At 46.0% G+C, this 21,013-nt stretch overlaps 1 protein-coding gene across 1 annotated transcript in view; it reads left to right on the forward strand.

The window, feature by feature from the left end:
* LOC311111633 (ankyrin repeat domain-containing protein 11-like) overlaps positions 1-21,013 on the forward strand; it is a 139,978-nt gene that overhangs the window by 87,031 nt on the left and 31,934 nt on the right. The window contains exon 3 of the mRNA XM_084154407.1: positions 1,489-1,556. The gene's annotated coding sequence lies outside the window, so the exon portion shown is untranslated. The remainder of the gene's footprint in view (positions 1-1,488; positions 1,557-21,013) is intronic.

The following is a 21,013-nucleotide window of genomic DNA, read 5'->3' on the forward strand; positions in this document are numbered from 1 at the left end:
AATGATACGGCGCGTCTCAATTTTCAGGTAGTAAAAAAGTATGTAGAATGCCAGAGGATATTACAAGGAGCTGCCCCTTTTGTGTCGAAAAATGACATTGAGTGTTGCAATCTTGCATCTGTGTAGAGCTTGTAGTAATCTTAAGTGTTTTGGCTGTAAACCCAAGCTAATAGCCATGGCATTCCAAGGCTCTACGTTTATCTAGCCCAGTCCTAACTGCCCATCCCAGGTTTATACCACCAGTTAAACCACAAAAAGACGACACTCCCTGGCTGTGTTTACTTATGCACTCTGGTAAAGTGAGTGACTGGCTGACCTATTATAGGACATTTTCTCTGTGTCTCCCCCTAGCTCTCCTGATGGGGAAAAAGGGCTTTGTTCTAAATGGGCCTGACTGCTATTTGGTTTAGCACTGACACTACCCACCGAGCTGTCCATAGGGGATGTGCTCTGCTCTTAAAGTTGCCATCTTACTGACAAAATTATAGTTTCAAAATGGGGTCATTATGCAAAATTGGGATTGACCCTCCATGCAACTTTCCCCAATCTTTTTTTTAACCTGTTGGCTGCTGAGGCCCGGCAGATGAGATTTAAATCTGCTTTAAGCCCCTCTTCCTATTTGACTGGGATTGTTTATAAAGGCAGCCCTATTTAAGTTACATAAAGGGTGGAAAGAAGGTGTCTTATTGCTTTGTTTATTTGTTTCTATTTCTGTTTTCCTGGAAGTCTTCACTGTGAACGAGTGATTTGTTCCAGTGTTGGAAGGCGATTCTTCTCCTGTTCTCCACACATGGCCCGCAGTATCTGCATATGAATGTAGCCTTCTGCTCAGAAGGCTACCCCCCCCCCCCCCCCCCCACACACACACACACACTCACAGCACAACACAGGGGCCCCCGCTCCCACATGCTGTTATGCAATCGCGTGTGTGTGTTATGGAACTGAAGAGGGGAGGCCTGGAAAGATGTGTGTCAGGGGAACACTAAACATGAGTCTTGTGGTGGGGGATGGAAGGCTGGATAGATGCACACGACTGTCACAGGCGTTTAGGAATGACGCAGAGGCCTTGAAGAACAGCTAGAAGCCCTGGCCTACTTTTAGGAGCCGTTGGAGTGCGCACATGTGTGTCCTTTTGTGTTCCCCTTTCTATGCCTTCTTTTATGTCAGTGTGAGCGTGCCTCTTGATGTAAGGAGCATACTGAGGATTTTGATGAGTCACTCAACCGCACAACGACTAAGGGAAAGATGGGAGGAAAACATCCTAAGTTGGGCTGAAATGTATTAGACTACCTTTCAGTGTTGGCCAAGTCCATTTGTACTGGAACATAAGAGAGACATGCAGAGGGTGAAGGGAGAGCGTCAGGAAACCACTAGGGGGGTGGGTGGGGGAGGTTGGGGGAAAATGGGAGCTTTGTGGAGGGAACATGAGTGGCCAGGGTATGCGGTCTGCACATTCTCATGCGTGTATCATCTTTCTCTTCTCCCCAGTCTCAATGCACCCCTTGTCCTCTGAGCGCCCAGGCTGTCGTGGATCCCGTGCCACTGCTGTTCAACTGGTAAGACCAGGGGCCGCCCTCCTCGACTCTCTTCTCCACCCAGCCCTTACAAAAACCAATTAACACCACCACCACACTAGCTAACGCATCCAATCTGTTGCCCACGTCCATCCATCTCAGTCCAGGCCAGCCTACCTGATGTTCCCTCCCTTCCTCCCAACGTCCTCCTCTCTCTCCCTGGCCTGGCTTATCTGATAGAGCTGTGTTATATCAGCAGCTCTCTCTCTATACTCCACATGTCTGCTGGCCCAGTCACATGCTGCAGGCTGCCTGACCAGACCAGGGGAGGCCTAATCTCTGCTATCCAGAGGTGTCTGTATCACAAGCAGTGGTGTATCATTACAGCCTTACCAGGCCTTGTCTCTGGCTGGATAATTAGGACTCTGGGCCGGTGTGGTGCAACTCCTGGTACGCCAAAACCCTCAACGACACGTTTCTCTTATTTTTCCCTCCACTCTGTCATTCCCTCCCTCTCTTCGCTGATTGCCTTCCTGCTAGTGGAGAGAAAATGTTTGTAGCTTGTCTAATTTTTCCATGAGAGTAAGTGGGCCGTTAGCAGTGGGCCATCAACAGGAAATTCCAGGCTGAAAGAGGGAAGGAGAGAGGGAGCGTTTATGGCTTCAGGAGAGCAGTGCACGGGGGCCTGCCTGTCTCTTGCCTCTCTTTCTGCTGTGTAAAGCTTTCTGACATACTAGAGAGGGGCTGGATGTTTCAGAGACACGGGTACAGAGAGAGAGAGCTGATGATGTCTCTCTCTCCCCCTTCAGCCCTCTGGGGTAGGTAAGGACTATATGAGGCTCAGGCTGATGAGAAGTGCCTGTGTTGCGGTAGAGCTGCAGAGTGTTAGGGGAAATATTTAATTGTCTAAATTGCATACATCTGGTTGGAGTTGGTGTCTGGAAGTGTCTTGCAGCTTTGATTATAGACAGAGTGGTGATGCCCTGTGAAAAAGGGAAGAACTATCCCCTCAGGCCTGCGCCTCTGTCAATTACTGGAGTTTCCATTCAGAGGAGTGCAGAGCTGGAAAACGAACACACACACACACACATTCGCGCACACACACACGCATATATATAAACAGAGATTTACTCTCTCACTCAATCACACACAGACACAATTACACAGGGAACTGGTATTGTGTTTCTGGTGTTTTCATGTCTTTTCCCTCCATTGATACGATGTGATAAGTCAGTCTGGTGATTTGACTCTTTATATTTGAGGTCATGTGGTTAAAAGCTTGGCCAACACAGGCCATAGCAGGGGGTGTAAAAGTGCAAGCTACAGAATCCATGTGAATGATGAAGTGTGTGCTTTTAGCACTAGAAAAGCTGACAGCGTGATGTGGACCCAACTAATTTACATGTTTAATTACGCTGCCATTTTTCTAAATAAGTCTATATAACAACACAGTCGTTGTTAGAATCTTAATATCAAGAACAAAAATGTGTGTTATACGCAGTTTTAAGAGGACATGTTATTTCCCCCCTTCCCCATTCACCGCCAGTCATTCACAGCCAGCCAGCCTGCGCAGATGGCCCATCAAAACTGTACCTAAACTATATTGAAACTAATTTCACACATATTAATAGTTAGCCTAACGACAAGATTAAATTGACAATAGTCTGATCGGTGACAATACTATGAATTGTCAAATTGTATGAAGAGATGGGCGCTGCTTGAAATGTTGACGTCCAAAAGACACGTCATTGGCTGGAAGGGGGGTCCCTCGAGGCCTTTCTAGTGTTAAGTACTGTCACCTGGTTTCTGCTGGACAGGTCATTCATTTGTATTCTTTGACATGAAAAAGAGGAGAGGGGAATAAGTTGAGAAGAAATCCACAATGCACTGGTTTTAGCCAAATTGTCTGTCGCCCCCCCCCCCCCTTTACCCTCCTCATCAACCCCCTCCCTGAGTCTGAGGGGTCACGGCCTCCCCACTCCACCAATGAGGCTCCAGAACAGAGTGGCCATTGTGACAGAGAAGCCTGTCCATCCATTCAGAGCTGAAACCCAATAGGGGCCAAACACTGCTGCTCCCTGCCTGGGCTAAAGCAGGCCAGGGCTCAATAGCCAGGGCTCTTTGTCCTGCCTGGGGCCAGGAGCAGGAGCAAGGCTCAAATACAGACACTATGAGAAGGGAACTCAAGCCACAGCTATACAAGTGTTTTTCCACCACAGTCAACCAAGGCACAGATTGAAGGAAAGCACATTTATTTACCCTGAGTGCAAGAGAACCATTTTGTTGGTGTATGGTTGTCAAAGGAAAAGGTCTGGATTTGTGAAGTCATTGTTGACGCTAACCCCTCGTGGTGAGTGCGTGTGTGGACAGACTGCCATGTTCAGCTGGCAGTCTTGTGACTCAGATCTTTTGTTTTACACAGAGGGCTCCGCTCATAGCTGGAGTGAGTGTGTCCCAAAGACCCTGATATCCTGCTGAAAGCCGCCCACACAGCCCTGGTTCACTGGCTTGAGCACACTGGAGCCATTTTAGCCAAGCTAGCCACCCTCATAGGGAACTATACAACAAAGCTGTGACCTGTTAGCATTGCACTGGCGTAAACAGGGAACAGAAGAACAGTACGCCGCCTTACTGAACGCAGATAGCTCCTGTGAAACTGATGATTTTCTCTCAGAAAAATTATTTGGTATCACTGTGTCAGCCTTTCCCCTCCTTCTACCTCTGTAATACTAGGGCCAGACAGTCTCTCACTGGGTACAGATGTAAGCCTTAAGAGAATTGGTACTCCACATGGTACATTCTGCAGGAGCCACAATAATGGAGGAGGCCTGGGTTGAAGTGGTGAACGGGTTGGCTTTATGTTAACACTTGCATTAAAGGCATAAAGGCCTGTATTAAAATCAGTGAGGAAGTCTGCTCAGAGCCTCTTAAAAGCACTCAGACCCAACGCTGGCTGCTGGGAGCAAGGCTCACTAAAGCTCTTTTATTGCAGTCATTACTTTTCCCAATTTACTGATATTTACTCCAGGAGCGTTGTGCCAGCCGGCCTCAAGGCCTGCTCTGCTCTGCAGTCATTGTGGGGGAGGGAGCACTAGGGCAAACGGTGCTAGTCTGGCGCAGAGCTGCCCCAGGGAATGACACGGCCATGCTGCTCTCTAAGATGTCCATGGGTCTGTACAAGCTCAGAATGTGAGTCTGTTGCCAGTGTCTCCACTTCCTAGCCTAGCGCAGGCTAAAACTATGTTGTGTGCTGTGCGGCTCTCTGTGCTAGCTATGTATCTCTCCAAGCTTAGCTGTTTTTCTGAGAAGGAAAAGGTCATCTTGACTAAGGTAGCGGGGCTTCCTTTCCTTCCCCCACCTCCTCCAATTCCATCTGCTCCCTCGAACAAGGCCTGTGTGTGTATACCGCTCCAGCGCTGCTAATGGAGAGGGCTTCCCAGAATGCACTGTAGCGTGAGGCTCTGTGCTCTGAATTCAGAGTGGCTGCTGCTCTCACATCGTCTAGTAGTCAGCGATGAGGAGGGGGAAGGAAGACTGTTTTTATTCCATCTTTCCATCAGCCTTATGAAATCATGTTGTGAGCGTATAGCTAGAAGGCTTTTTTCTCAATCTTTCTTTCTCTCTCCTCTCTCTCTCTCATTTTCTCTCTCCATCTCCTCTCTTTCTCTCTCTCTGCCTGTGCATCAACATATTTCTTATTCAAAACGGATACACCCTCTGTCTCTTAATCAAGTGTTTCTCTTTCTTCTCTCCTTACATGTGTAGAGTTTGTTTACTGCCCAGTGTAACACACAACATGGGCAGACAGTCACAGCTCAGTGATGCTTCAGCTTGCCTTGGCCTCACTGAGGAGGAAATAATATCTCTTTCATACCAATACATTTTCCCGGCAACTTTACCATACCGCAACTATTTTTCGACCTTTTCTTTATATCTGAAAGGTATTTCCAAAGCCGAAACTTTTATTTCCACCAAACGACCTAGTAATCATATTTCTGTCGGAGGAATTTACATTCACGAGCTTGCTGTCACTCAGGTTACCATGACAATGATCACAACAACAGGGTCAAAGTTTAATGTCTCTTGCTCCCTCCTGGCAAAAGTAATGGTGATATGAAAGGTGAATGGTGATAAGAATGTGGTAAACATTTGGCTGTTTGAAAGGGGACCATATAAACATTGCCCAATTCTTTTTCAGGCAATGTACCGCAAATCCTATGTGAATTGGGTATAACAGACCTGCATTAGAATCCACTGCAGGCAGCAGAGAGAAACACTCCATGCTAATCCATTCACATCTCCTCTGGCTAGCCATGCAGGTAGCATAGTCATTGGAAACTGCCATATTTGTTGACCAGTGTCATTGATTCAGTGGAAGGGTTCTTGGATGGCACTAGTCCAAACCACTAATTGATGCGGGTCTACTTTGTCTAATGAGAGTATTGATTGTTCCATTGTGTGGCTCAGGGCTGGCCGGCTGTGGACACAGTGTCTGTCTGAGGGAGGGGGCTGCCCTGGATATGTGGGGCTCAGTGGTGGCCAATGGTGATTTCTTTTTGTAGCAATGAGAAGGCATGTATGGGAGGAAAAGATTGCAGAGAGGATAGAAAGGGGAGACCAGAGAGCGATTGAACGACCGAGCTAGAGGTGGAATGTATTCAGAAGGAAAGAGCATATTTAGTGGAGCCAGCCTGCTCCAGGTCATCTGTGGCTGTAATTGCTTGTGTGCTTGGTGGAGAACATGTTCCAAAGTTATACAGCGATCCCCAGGGGGGCGTGGGCGCTGGGAAATAACTTCTGAGCTCGTTAGTGTGATGTTCACCTTGGCCAAGCTTTCAGTGTTTTCCAGCCAATTGGTTCCCTTCGTCCAGCCATACACACACACACACACACACACACAGTGGATCCCTGGCTGTACCCTCTTTAGGCAGCCACCTCCCATTGGGCATTTGGGGGTGCGTAGCAGCACCCCAGGCCCCGCCCCAGCTCTCAGACTGCTGTGCTGTGCTGTTAGGGGCCTTTTATCCTGCTCATTGATATAAAATTCATCTGGGATCTGAGGGAGCGGCTCCTCTCATGCCACTGCTACTGCTGAACCAGGACAAATTAGCATTCTGTTTGGTCCCCCGGAACGCTCCCAATCAACTTCCCATAGAGCAAGAGAAGGCGAGTGTGTGTGTCAGGCCAGGATTCCTGTGAATCTGCTCCCCAGCCATAGAGGCTCCATGTGGAATGAGGTGGCATAATGGCAGTGTTTTCTCTGCTGTTGTTCTGCCTGCCTGGTGCGTTGAGGGTTTTTTCCACTGTGAGGGATCGGGTTTCCACTCCTCATGGTTGTTTATGCTGTTGTCTCAGGCAGCCCTGCCAACTGTCCCCTGTCAGCCTGCCTGTGGTCTGGGCTCTGGGGCCTCGGCCTGTTTTGGCGCCCCAGCCTGCTCTTAGGAGCCCCAGACACACACACACACACACACACACACACACACACACACACACACTTTCCCAGTAAGATCTAGGTTACTGACCCAACGAGGAGCTAACCTAGCAGTGCCAGACATTTACAACACTAGTATGGCTGAGAGGCCTGAGAAACCTCTCGAGCCATGTTCTCTCTGGTAAACCTGCCAGCTCCACGCCTCCCATCCCATCAGTAATCTACTGATTGTCTTTCACACATGATTGCGTAATCCCGTTACGTCTGGGAAAGGTTTTGACAGCTTTCTCATCCCGGCTCGACAAGATGGGTGCAGGCAGAGCTTGATGGCGTGTTGTTTTGATGTTGTTTTCCTATTCATGTTGGTAAAGGTCACATCCCATCTCCCTGTGTTCCTCCTCTGTGCTTTGTTCATTATCCAGCTCCGCTCAACGGATATTTTTACCTTCTCCCATAATCCTTAATTAATGGAGCCCTAGTCACAGCGCCTCACATTTATCTCTCTTACGAGCACACACACACACACACACACTAATTCACACACGCACACATTCACACACACCTGATTATACACGCATACACACTGAGTGGTAGGCAATGACGTTCCTGCTGAATGTGTTCTGGGAAACCATGCTAGCTATTTCTTCTCCTTTCATTTGATTTAGCTGTAGCACAGTACATGGGAAACACCATGTTGATAGTACCCTGGTGTCCTTAACGCTAGCATTTTGATTAGAGACTGTAATATAATTTCAAAGGCGGAAATGTGTCAGTCCCCCATAGCGTGTGTTCATTTCAGTTCAGGAGTAGGGAATTGAAAGACGGGCCTCATTTCCAGTGTGAGGTAGTAAGGGCATGTTTGATGGGGGTGGGGTTCGTTCTGCCGTTCCCCCACCTCTCTTTGGCTGCAGTCTCATCCTGACATGATTTGGCTTGGCAGGAGCTGCAGCCTTCACATCTACCAGTGCGGCATGGCTGGCCACAGCACTCTGACTCCAATTGTTATCAGTCTGCGTGTCATGGCTATTCTCACTGTTTCCTAGAAGGACCACGCCGACGCCACAGTTATTGTGTGTGCCAGGGCCACGTGATCAGCCAAGCATAGAAACATAACACCAGAGAGAGGGAGAACAGCACACTGCTCCCTCCACAGATATGGGTGTGAAGCACTAACTGGTTGTTTATGTAGACTAGCTTTGTGAATGGTGGTGTGTTTTTGTGTTGCCTATGTGAGAGCAGTTGATTTGTCCCTGGCTCAGAGGGGTTTAAGATGCTGTCGCCGTTCACAGCGCATTGTAAATGAGAGTGTTTCAGCTGAGGAATTCTAAACCGAACAGAGCTTGGTTTCTGACTGCTCTACATTCTGCAACCAGGCCCTGCAATGATGTGCTGCTCTTTGCCCTCCATAGGCACATGTTTGTCTACATACACACGTGTGTAAGCCTACATTATTTACGTGTGTGTATGTTCTCCTCCCCCACAGAGGCACGGCAGGTCTTCAGGCCTGCCCCCTCTCAGGGCTGTGAGTCCAGGTTTAAGCTTCAGCTCATTAGTTGTAGAGTGCGTGGGTGTGAGTGAGGGGTGTGTGTAGGGGGTTGAGTGAGGTGCGGAGGCTTGTCTTAGCCTTTATGCGTACGTGTGTATGCGTGTGAGGGGGCTTGTGAGAAGCTGCTCAGGGGGCTAATCCCGTGGTGGCTCTCCTGTCTATACATTCAGCCAGATTGGCTGTTGAGCTCTGAGGACCAACTGTGATTACCCCAGCTGCCTTCTGCGTTCAGAGGAAGTAGAGGGAGATGGCCCAGTCTTGTTTGTCATCTTTGGGATCCACTGAGATTAATTTCTAGATCTTTGAGAAGCAGATTCAGTGTGTGGTCGGATAATGGCCCCTAGTGAGTTACGGTAATGTCACTAAACAGGTCCCATGGAAGTAAATAAATAGTATAGCAGTACCGTTGTAGCAGTGACCTAGGCTTTGTTTAGCTGGGATCCTAGTCTAGCATGGCTTTATGTAGCTTGCTGCCATGGCAGTAGCACCGGCCTCCTAGCTGCTGATAGGCCCAATGTAAATGCACTTCTGATTAGATGGACTCCCTGTTACACGCTCCATTGATCTGTATGAATACGCATAATGAAATGCTCTTTTTTATATGGCCAATGCATGTGCACTACTAGGTGGAAATCCAATAACCATTCAGCGCAACCTACTAGTGATGCCAGAGCCATCATAGAGAAAAGCAGATTTACTATCCATTATGGAGATAGCCTGCTGGGCTGCAGGTATGAAGCTAGCTGGGTGCTTTGTGTGCATGGTTTTAAGCGCGTGTGTGATGTGTGCATGCATGATGCGTAGGCAGAGTAATCGACTGGCCCATTTTCAGAAATGTTTCTCCACATCATGGAGGTTGGATTCGGCACGCACGTTCCCTCTGAATTCATGCTTAAAGCTCCAGCCTAGCCTCAATGTTTTATGTTAGTGTAAGTTAAGAGGGTGAAATCTACCAGGCTTATGTAGAGACAGTGTGATATTTAGAGCAACCTGTGTTGCCTTCGCCTTACTGTAGTTGTTCCTTAAATCAGTCTGTCTCTGCCCAATCCCTGCTCTACTACCCCAGTTCCACTCCTTCGAATCTGGGGCCACCCCTCACCACTGGTAGAGCCCTTAATTAGCTAAAGTGCCTCTAAATCCGTTCACTTGATTTAAAAGGAGTCAATCAAGGTAAATAAGGGTGTGCAATTGCCACCAATCCCAGTACCCTATATTTTTATGACACAAGCCTACCAGATGAACTAAATTACTTCTTTGCTCGCTTCGAGGCAAGTAACACTGAAACATGCATGAGAGCATCAGCTGTTCCGGATGACTGTCTGATCACGCTCTCCGTAGCCAACGTTAGTAAGACCTTTAAACAGGTCAACATTCACAAGGCCGCAGGGCCAGACTGATTACCAGGACGTCTACTCCGAGCATGCGCTGACCAACTGGCAATTGTCTTCACTGACATTTTCAACTTCTCCCTGTCTGAGTCTGTAATACCAACATGTTTCAAGGTAACCTGCCTAAATGACTACCGACCCGTAACACTCACGTCTGTAGCCATGAAATGCTTTGAAAGGCTGGTCATGGCTCACATCAACACCATTATCCCAGAAACCTTAGACCCACTCCAATTTGCATATCGCCCCAACAGATCCACAGATGATGCAATCTGTATTGCGGTCCACACTGCCCTTTTACACCTGGACAAAAGGTACACCTATGTGAGAATGCTATTCATTGACTGGCAGGTAGCTTAGTGGGCGGCAGGTAGCTTAGTGGGTAAGAGCGTTGTGCCAGTAACCGAAAGGTCGCTGGTTCTAATCCCAGAGCCGACTAGGTGAAAAATCTGTCGATGTGCCCTTGAGCAAGGCACTTAACCCTAATTGCTCCTGTAAGTCGCTCTGGATAAGAGCGTCTGCTAAATGACTAAAAATGTAAATGTAAATGACTACAGCTCAGCGTTCAACACCATAGTGCCCTCAAAGCTCATCACTAAGCTAAGGACCCTGGGACTAAACACCTCCCTCTGCAACTGGATCCTGGACTTCCTGATGGGCCGCCCCCAGGTAGTAAGGGTAGGTAACAACACATCCACCACGCTGATCCTCAACTCAGGTGTGCGTACTCAGTCCCCTCCTGTACTCCCTGTTCACTCATGACTGCATGGCCAGGCACGACTCCAACACATCAAGTTTGCCGAAGACACAACAGTGGTAGGCCTGATCACCGACAACGACGAGCCTATAGGGAGGAGGTCAGAGACCTGGCTGTGTGGTGCCAGGACAACAACCTCTCCCTCAACGTGATCAAGACAAAGGAGATTATTGTGGACTACAGGAAAAAGAAGAGGACCGAGCACACCCCCATTCTCATCGGCGGGGCTGTAGTGGAGCAGGTTGAGAGCTTTCAAGTTCCTTGGTGTCCACATCACCAACAAACTAACATGGTCCAAGCACACCAAGACAGTCGTGAAGAGGGCACGACAAAACCTATTCCCCCTAAGGAGACTGAAAAGATTTGGCATGGGTCCTCAGATCCTCAAAAGGTTCTACAGCTGCACCATCGAGAGCATCCTGACTGGTTGCATCACTGCCTGGTATGGCAACTGCTCGGCCTCCGACCGCAAGGCACTACAGAGGGTAGTGCGTACGGCCCACTACAACACTGGGGCCAAGCTTCCTGCCATCCAGGGCCTCTATACCAGGCGGTGTCGGAGGAAGGCCCTAAAAATTGTCAGACTCCAGCCACCGTAGTCATAGACTGTTCTCTCTGCTACCGCACGGCAAGCGGTACCGGAGCACCAAGTCTAGATCCAAGAGGCTTCTAAACAGCTTCTACCCCCAAGCCATGAGACTCCTGAACATCTAATCAAATGGCTACCCCGACTATTTGCATTGTCCCCCCACCCCTATTTTACGCTGATGCTACTCTCTGTTTATTATCTATGCATAGTCACTTTAATAACTCTACCTACATGTACATATTACCCCAATGACCTCGACTAACCGGTGCCCCCGCACATTGACTCGGTACCGGTACCCCCTGTATATAGCCTCGCTATTGTTATTTTTACTGCTGCTCTATAATTATTTGTTACTTTTATTTTGTATTTTATATTGTATATATATATATTTTTTTTAATATTCTTTCTTAAAACTTGTTGGTTAAGGGCTTGTAAGTAAGCATTTCACTGTAAGGTCTACACTCCTGCTCCTAGATACAAGCTACTCAATAATAATCAGCCATTTATCTCTTCATTGAATCAAAGCAAACTAGGTAGCTACTTGGCTAGCATTGGTTGCTAGGGAAAACTACACAGTCTCCTTATTGCTCTTCATAGTTCTTTTTTCGGAGGCTAGTTAGGAAACTGGGCAGCATGATGACAGTGACACCTCGAGCATCTCTCGAGCCCGGAGAATTGGAGCACAAAATGTGCCCCGGACGTGTCGCTGTTGCTGCCTGGATGTCTGTGTATCCATGGTGTTTAATGTGGAATATCCCCTTCTCTCTAAGACTAGGGTGGAGTGAAAATAGCCCTACTCTTTCAAAGGTGAAGGGCAGAAATGGATCCTCATTGCTGGCTAGGCTTAGAATGCAGAGGCATGCATTACCATTATTACTCCAGCTATGTTGGCTTTCTCTCCATCCCTCCCCCCTCTCACACGCTCTCTCATTCTGCCAGCTCGTTCGGTACATGTGCCCTGTCCCTGCGTTGCTAGGCAACAAGCCCAGTGTGTATTATTATTGTGGCTATGTCAGGCGCTCTGCCTTTCTCTCGTTTCTGTTTGTCCAGGAGATGGTAGGATCAGATGCTGAGCTTTGGAGAGGAGAAGAGAAGAGAAAGGAGGATGAGGAAAGGAAGGATGCATGGAGGGGGAGGAGCACTAAGATGAGTGAGTCAGAGACGAAGAGATGAAGCCTTCCGATATGAGGGTAGAAAATATAAGATTTTACTAGCTTTCCCAGATGCATGGCAGAATATATGGCACAACCTCAATTCGCCGAGGTCACTGGCAGAGAAAGACAAGATGATTTACCAGAGACGCATTCCAGCAGCAGCACTGAGCTGTATTGGTCAGAGTGCTCTCTCCACAGTAGAGAGAGAGAGAGGGAAAGGTGTAGGGGAAAGCTGTCGTGCTCAGAATATCAGATGAAGTGATTGGATTCCAGCCCCCAGCCTCTCCAGCCCCCTGCTCTCAGAACAGAGACTGCTGGGTGGACTGGTGGCGCTGTCCAGTCTGGATGGAGGTCCTGTCCTGTCTGTCTGGCCTATGATCTCTCAGGTGAGAGAGATGAGACAGAGCCCCCTCCATCCCATCTCCTCCCCCAGGCCCCTCAGTTCATCACAACCTTAATGCATCTCTACTCGCCGTGTTTGTCTTTCCCCCTGCCTACAAAGGCCTCTAATGAAATGAATTTGTGCGGGTCAGGGGCTGCACTGCCAATCTGGGTCCTGGTTGCCTGGATACTGGAGTGGGCCAGGCTGGCTCTATTTGCACACTAAACAGGGCTAGCTGCAGCGCCCCTCTCTTATATGAAATGTAAATAGACTCCACAGCCGCTGGTATGGTACACACAGCAGGAAAGGCCTCACTGCTCCTACTCTCCCCTCATTAGGTAGCTCTCAATAACTCCTGTGATCTAGCAAACCATGATTATGACAACGATGAATGATGGACAGTGTAGGCTGGTGATTGATCATATACTATAACCATAACAGACATTACAGCTCTAGAAATTGAATGACAAGGACTGTGCAGTTGTTTTCGTGTCTGGTAGAGGGGCATGGAGAGAATAATATGGCAAATCTCCCTAAATACACCCCCCATGCCGAATGACTATGTGCAGCTGCTGGGTCTGTGGCGGTATAGCTTTCTACATTTTTAGAATGAGAGCAGCTGCTTTAGTGGGAAATGCAGTGGTGTGGAGCTGATGACAGGCCTGAGTTAGGAGTGGCTGGGGGGGGGGGCGCGGGGCTACCGATCTGCCTTTCATCTTCGCAGTAGCAGCAGGGGCCTTCAGAATACCCCTCATCAGCGCTGTGCGTGTGTGTGTGCACGTATGTGTGTGTGGAAGAACGACATCCCGCAGTGAGCTGAAGCGTTGGCCTCTGTCTGACCGCAGAGGGAGTGGCTCGATAGAGGGAGAAATGAAGAGAAGCGGAGGGACAGTGATATGACGCAGAGAGGATGTCTTAGTCCTTAGCCTCTCCACCTCCTCTCTAGTTCCTCAGGCAGAAACAGAGATGGCTTATTTCTACCACCTTTCCCATTTCTCTGATGCCTGTTTGTTTGTGCGTCCAATTCTTACACTCGGTCACATGGTATAGCGTGCCAGAAGGTGTGACATCATCCATACCGCATCAAAGCACAGCATTTATTTGACTCTATTTCCATCCTGTGTGTGTGTTCGATGTCTTTGTGTTTGTGCGTGCGCCTCACTGAGCTATTATCCAGTCTGGCAGACCCACAGACTCCCACCCCCCTCCTCCCAGTCTTCTCCTTGGAGTCTCTGCCCCTGTCCCTACAGGCCTGGGCTTGCCACACTCAGAATGCTGACACGGTCCTCCTCCAATCACTGGAGGGTTGATGTTTGGGTACCAGGTAGCTCTGCTGGATCTTTTAGGCTCATCAATAGTTCCTCACGCCGTGACGTTTCACTGCGGTCACGTGGGTCGTACTGAGGTACGGATGTAAAAATCCTTCAATCTGCCATTGGTGTCAAATTCAAATTAATCCAGAGGTTGCCTTGTTAAATCTTGTTCATTCTCATAAATAAAATACCATGACTTTTCTCATTAGCTGGGAATGTTTGTGTATTTTCGTGTGCGGTGTGTGCTATTAGCATTATATCACTCATTAAAACAGACTGGTAGAATAGCTAGCATAGCTAGCCATTGCTAGCATTTACTGGTTGAAGTAACTTTTGAGTGAAATGGAGTTGACTGGGACCTACGACATGATTATACACTGAATAAAAATATGAATGCAACATATCAAGTGTTGGTCCCATGTTTTATGAGCTGCAATAAAAGATGCCAGAAACTGTCCATATGCACAAAAAGCTTATTTCCCTCAAATGTTTACATCCATGTTAGTGAGTATTGCTCCTTTGCCAATATTATCTGTCCACCTGACAGGTGTGGCATATTAAGAAGGGTAATTAAACAGCATGATCATTACACAGGTGCACCTTGTGCTGGGGACAATAAGGCCACTCTAAAATTGGCAGTTTTGTCACACAACACCAATGCCACAGATGTCTCAAGTTTTGAGGGAGCGTGCAATTGGCATGCTGACTGCAGGAATGTCCACCGGAGCTGTTGCCAGATAATTTCATGTTAATTTCCCTTCCATAAGCCGCCGCCAACGTCGTTTTAGAGAATTTGGCAGTACGTCCAACCGGCCTCACAACCGCAGACCACGTGCGTGTATGTTGTCGTGTGGGCGAGCGGTTTGCTGATGTCAACTTTGTGAACAGAGTGCCCCATGGTGGTGGTGGGGTTATGGTAAGGGCAGGCATAAGCGACAGACAACAAAGACAATAGCATTTTATCTATGACAATTTGAATGCACAGAGATACCATGACGAGATCCTGAGGCCCATTGAGCATGTTTGGGATGCGTGTTCCAGTTCCCGCCAATATCCAGCAACTTCGCACAGCCATTAAAGAGGAGTGGGACAACATTCCACAGGCCACAATCAACAACCTGATCAACTCTATGCGAAGGAGATGTCGCGCTGCGTGAGGCAAATGGTGGCCTAATGAATTTATTTCAATTGACTGATTTCCTTATATGAACTGTAACTCAGTAAAATCTTTGAAATTGTTGCGTTTTATTTTTTCCTTCAGTGAATGTATATCATTCACAACATTTGGACGGGGCCTATAATCCAGTTATATAAGAGGCTTGGCTGAACTGCTTTCAATGGGGAAAGATTACTTCCTTACCCTGCTTCTGTGATTTTCATTAGAAACTTTACTTCGCTGTGTGGAGATATAGTACCTGCAGCCCATGGCGGAGTAGTAGATATGTGCCCTCTCTTTCTCTGTGTGTACATTCGTGCTAGCTGGTCATGTGATACTGTTAAACGTATGGAGAGGCTCGGCCCACGCAGTGGAAAAAGTGAACTCACCCCCTCCGCTGCACACAATCTCCCAGAGGACTATCTGTTTACGAACGCTCGCTACAATTTTAGGGGCTTGTTTGTTTTATCATCCCAATGGAATTACGGTAGTTATATATCCCGAAATGTTTCATGTTCATAAGCAGCGCGTCCAGTAAATGTGTTTGTAAAGCAGATGCGGTTGCTTGCGAGTGGAGACTGGAGATTATTAGCAGTGTGTGTGTCAGGGGACAGGGAGGCCTTCACAACACACCCACCTCTGAGCCCTGTGGATCCTATTGGAGAAACCTGGGAACCACACACGGTGCTGTCTCAGAATGAAATTATGTTTTTGTGCAGCGACATAATCATCTGTTAGCCATGATACTATGTAATTAACATGGAATATGTTTACCATTGTATTCCAGACCAGGGTTATTGAAGTGAGGCCCGGAGGGGTGCTGTGCCCCTGTTTTGACTCAGATATTTGTGCATCTTTTAACACCTGGAACTGCCATTTCCTCAAATCTAGAGCCTAAAATCATAACAAAGAATATAGCAAACACAGTGATTTAAATGCAGTATTTTTGACAGCATTTTTCCTAGAGTTATACTAGTAGTTTCATTTTTCAGTGGTAAACAGAACTGGGACCATGAGGGCCAGTCAAGAGTAATTCAAGTAATTCCCTGTGTCACCAGGCCTGGAATTTCGGGATTTTAGGGTAGGGCTGGGTGATATGGCTTAAACTTGTCTTTTTTATCTCTCTAAATAAGCTTTGCAAAATTAAAGGTCAATACACTGCATTTCAAACAGTCAGGAATAATCTAATGAATTCAGGGCTTTGTCAAATTATACCTAGGCTAAATATAAGCCTTCAACTGTAAGACACACTCATTATTTATTTTGGCTTCAAGTCTATACACATTTCTTTACAGAACCATGTAAATGCACATCCACTAATAATGACAACTTCTGGTAGCAGGCATTATAGAAAATTAACACAGGTCTCAAACAATCTCTCAAACACAAGCCCATCTGCTAGTGAGTAGCCAGCTAATCTTTATATTTAAAATCTAGCCAATTTGGCTCTATTTTCTTGCTAACAAGGTAGAACAGTTGAACTATTATGAATACATCCTCCTGTCTGTCTCCAACTGTTTGAACAACATAGCCTGTTCACTTTGTTTAGATGTTGAAATCTCATAATTAGAACGAGTTGCCAATTCCTTATATAAATTCATATTTTTTTTATTCTCATTGCACATTTATCAAACACAGACTACACAGCTATCACAAGTCTTTGGCTAAAATGCTGCTAACGGTACGTGACAGAAACTGAACATTCCTTTTATTAGGGTCTGCTCTGTTCTTAATATTGGGAGTTGAGACGTAGAAAGAGTATCGTTACAAATATTAAGTTCTCCTCTATTACAGTAAAATGTCTTAATGTGTTTCGGTGTCCATATGACGATTATGTTGGACCAAACCACAAATGCAAATAGCAAGTTCAAACTGCTTGTCAGTGGAAGAAGTGATCTCTCATCTTTGTTGTTGTGAGTGGCAGGGGGAGGGGCTTGGTGTCTGTGTGCGAGTGGGAAGGTGCACACAGCACAGAAGGAGCGAAGGAGGCGAGACCAAAAATACACTCATAAAAACGAAGGATATATATTTGTTTTTATTCTTACGATACAGGCATTTGGAACATTGCGCTAAAACATACATTCAAATTAATCAAATTCGTTTTATATGTTGCCCAGCCCTATTTTAGGGGCAATGCCATTTGGCCTTCAAGAGGTGCCCAATTTGCCAGGGTACCAAGTCTATCTGCCAGGGCACCAAGGACATTATCCAAAATAGCCAATTAAATGTATTCGAAAACTAAAAAAAAAAAAAAAAGCATTCTGTTAAGAAAAAACATTAGTATATGCAAATGTAAATATATAATTTGCCTACATGTCAAAGTGTAGGTGATAGCCTATGCGTTTTGGCTACACCCTGTCATGTCCACACCTATGCTGACATGAGGAAGGCACCAGGAAAATTGGCCAGACATTTAATTACATATATATATTAGGGATGGGAACATTAAAATATTTAAATGAAATTCGGATCCTTAATGTTACGATAACTCCCTAAACAAGTTTTTTTTTTTTTGTAGATGCAGAAAGTAAACATCATAGTAAACCCTGCTTTAATGAAGTTGCGAGACATTGCAAGCCAAGAAATTGCGAGATACAGCTTTTGGTTGCCGGTAGATAGGCCTAGTGCGCGGTTCTGCCTGGTGGCTGACCTGCCTATACTGTGCCCCTCCCTCTCTTCCTAGCTCGCTATGAAAGATGCAAGTGTTTGTGTTCTCGGAAGTACCGCAACTAATCAGACTCCTCCGTTTAAAAAATACTGAATCTTAGGAGTTGATTCCTAGCAAATCGAATCTTGACACTCAGAAATGGGAGTCGATACCGGGAGTCAATATGCAAGGAGTCGAGGAATACATTATTTTGGAGTCGACTCTCCACCACTATGTCATCGTCGTTAACTGTTAGAAAAATGGAAGAGAAAGGCAAGCGACAGCAGCGAAGTCCTGTATGCCAATACCTTGAGAAGTTAAGTGAGAAGGAAATGCAGACTTTGCGAGGTTGAATTGAGGTACAGTAATGGTAGTACAGGTACAATGCTTAACTATCTGAAAGGGATTCACTGTGAGACCCAAACTGTTGCTGACTGATGTTTTATTTATTTATTATTGACGTTTTAAATGTTATATTTTCCATTTGTCACATCCCTAATATATATACAGTACCAGTCAGAAGTTTGGAAACCTACTCATTCAAGGGTTTTTCTTTATTTTTTACTATTTTCTACATTGTAGAATAACCAAGAAAATGTTAAACAAATCGAAATATATTTTATATTCTTCAAAGTAGGCACGCTTTGCCTTGATGACAGCGTTGCACACTTGGTTTTCTCTCAACCAGCTTCACCTGGAATAATTTTCCAACTGTCTTGAAGGAGTTCCCACATGCTGAGCACTTGTTGGCTGCTTTTCCTTCACTCTGTGGTCCAACTCATCCCAAACCATCTCAATTGGGTTGAGGTCGGGTGATTGTGGAGGTCAGGTCATCTGATGCAGCACTCCATCACTCTCCTTCTTGGTCAAATAGCCCTTACACAGCCTGGAGGTGTGTTGGGTCATTGTCCTGTTGAAAAACAAATGATAGTCCCACTAAGCCCAAACCAGATGGGATGGTGTATCGCTGCAGAATGCTGTGGTAGCCATGCTGGTTAAGTGTGCCTTGAATTCTAAATAAATCACTGACAGTGTCACCAGCAAAGCACCCCCACATCATCACACCACCTCCATGCTTCACGGTGGGAACCACACATGCAGAGATCATCCGTTCATCCACACCGCGTCTCACAAATCCACAGAAGTTGGAACCAAAAATCTCAAATTTGGACTCCAGACCAAAGGACACATTTCCACCGGTCTAATGTCCATTGCTCGTGTTTCTTGGCCCAAGCAAATCTTGTCTTCTTATTGGTGTCCTTTAGTAGTGGTTTGTTTGCAGCAATTCGACCATGAAGGCCTGATTCACACCGTCTCCTCTGCACAGTTGATGTTGAGATGTCTGTTACTTGAACTCTGTGAAGCATTTATTTGGGCTGCAATTTCTGAGGCTGGTAACTCTAATGAACATATCTTCTGCAGCAGAGGTAACTCTGGGTCTTCCATTCCTGTGGCGGTCATCATGAGAGCCAGTTTCATCATAGCGCTTGATGGTTTTTGCGACTGCACTTGAAGAAACTTTCAAAGTTCTTGAAATGTTCCGTATTGACTGACCTTCATGTCTTAAAGTAATGATGGTCTGTTGTTTCTCTTTGCTTATTTGAGCTGTTCTTGCCATAATATGGACTTGGTCTTTTACCAGATAGGGCTTTCTTCTGTATACCCCCCCTACCTTGTCACAACACAAATGATTGGCTCAAACGCATTAAGAAGGAAATAAATTCCACAAATTAACTTTTAAGAAGGCACACCTGTTAATTGAAAGTGTGAGGCGTCTGTTTCTCAAACTAGACACTTTAATGTATTTGTCCTCTTGTTCAGTTGTGCCCTGGGGCCTCCAACTCCTCTTTCTATTCTGGTTAGAGCCAATTTGCGCTGTTCTGTGAAGGGAGTAGTACACAGCGTTGTACGAGATCTTCAGTTTCTTGGCAATTTCTCGCATGGAATAGCCTTCATTTCTCAGAATAAGAATATAAAAATTGTTTTTGCTTTTCTTTCGAAAACAATGACATTTCTAAGTGACCCTAAACTTTTGAACAGTTGTGTATGTATGTATGTGTATATATATGCCAAATGGCAGTCATGTTTGACAAATATAATGTAGGATAATTAACATCTAAAGGCTTGAATCTGTCGACAAAGTAGCCTCGCCAAAATCAGACCATAGAAATGTTGAAGAAATTATTGAATAACTTCCTCATATGCCATTGAAACTAGGGGTGTGACAAATTGACAATTTTGCTTAACTTTTAAACTGCCATAAAAAAAAAGGTTTTCTGTTAAAATTATAAGAAAAAATCATAAAATTCCACGTCAATATAAAATGCAGAATAATGGTCCTATTACATATGTATTGCTGGGCAATGAAGTTATATCTACCGCAACCCTTTACAGACAGAACACAGCTACAGTAGTATGTCGATAGCGACACTTGATCACTTTTTAGACAATTATTTTAAAAGTGCTGCATGGTATGGTAGCTATATGTGTTTTATTTCTGCTAAATGTCAAGGTATTTAACAAAATTCAAAGTACTTTTTTAGGAGAGAGTGGTCTGGCTGCAGGCAGCAGCTCGAGATTCTTTGATTGACAGTTCTGTTTGCATAGTGATGGACTTTAGTCCTGCTTCAGAAGCGGCATTCCTTTACAGACAAGTAAAATGTCCATTCATATCACCAGAGAAGGTTTCGTGTTGGCATTTTTAAAAACCGTAGTGTATTCTACCCTAACAGACCGACAAACAAACATGCCGTAGCCGAGGCACTTTCAAGGGGCCACATTCCATTATGTATGAAAAGCGTAATCGATACAGGCTACCGGTAGCCTACTGTAATTTCATGAGGCAAAAACAAAGAGTTAGGCTACCCCGTCCTCGCAAGACTGTCCAGAAGACATCTACCATGAATAGGCTAGGATATTCTACATGCAACAGACCGAAGACTGAACACACACTTGTGTCATTAGCAAGAGACCGAGCAGGCAGGCCAGCGCGAGGGAGAGAGAGGCAGAAGGCAGTAGCGTGCTCATATGTTTTGGTAATCTGCATCTCGCAATGTCTTGTCTTGCATGCCTTGCAAATTCACCAAGTAGTCTAACGTTTGCCTCTTCCTCTCTGGTTTTAACATAGTTTTTCGGT

This window comes from Coregonus lavaretus (genome assembly GCF_964263955.1).
Source record: "Coregonus lavaretus genome assembly, chromosome: 37".
Lineage (NCBI taxonomy): Eukaryota > Metazoa > Chordata > Actinopteri > Salmoniformes > Salmonidae > Coregonus > Coregonus lavaretus.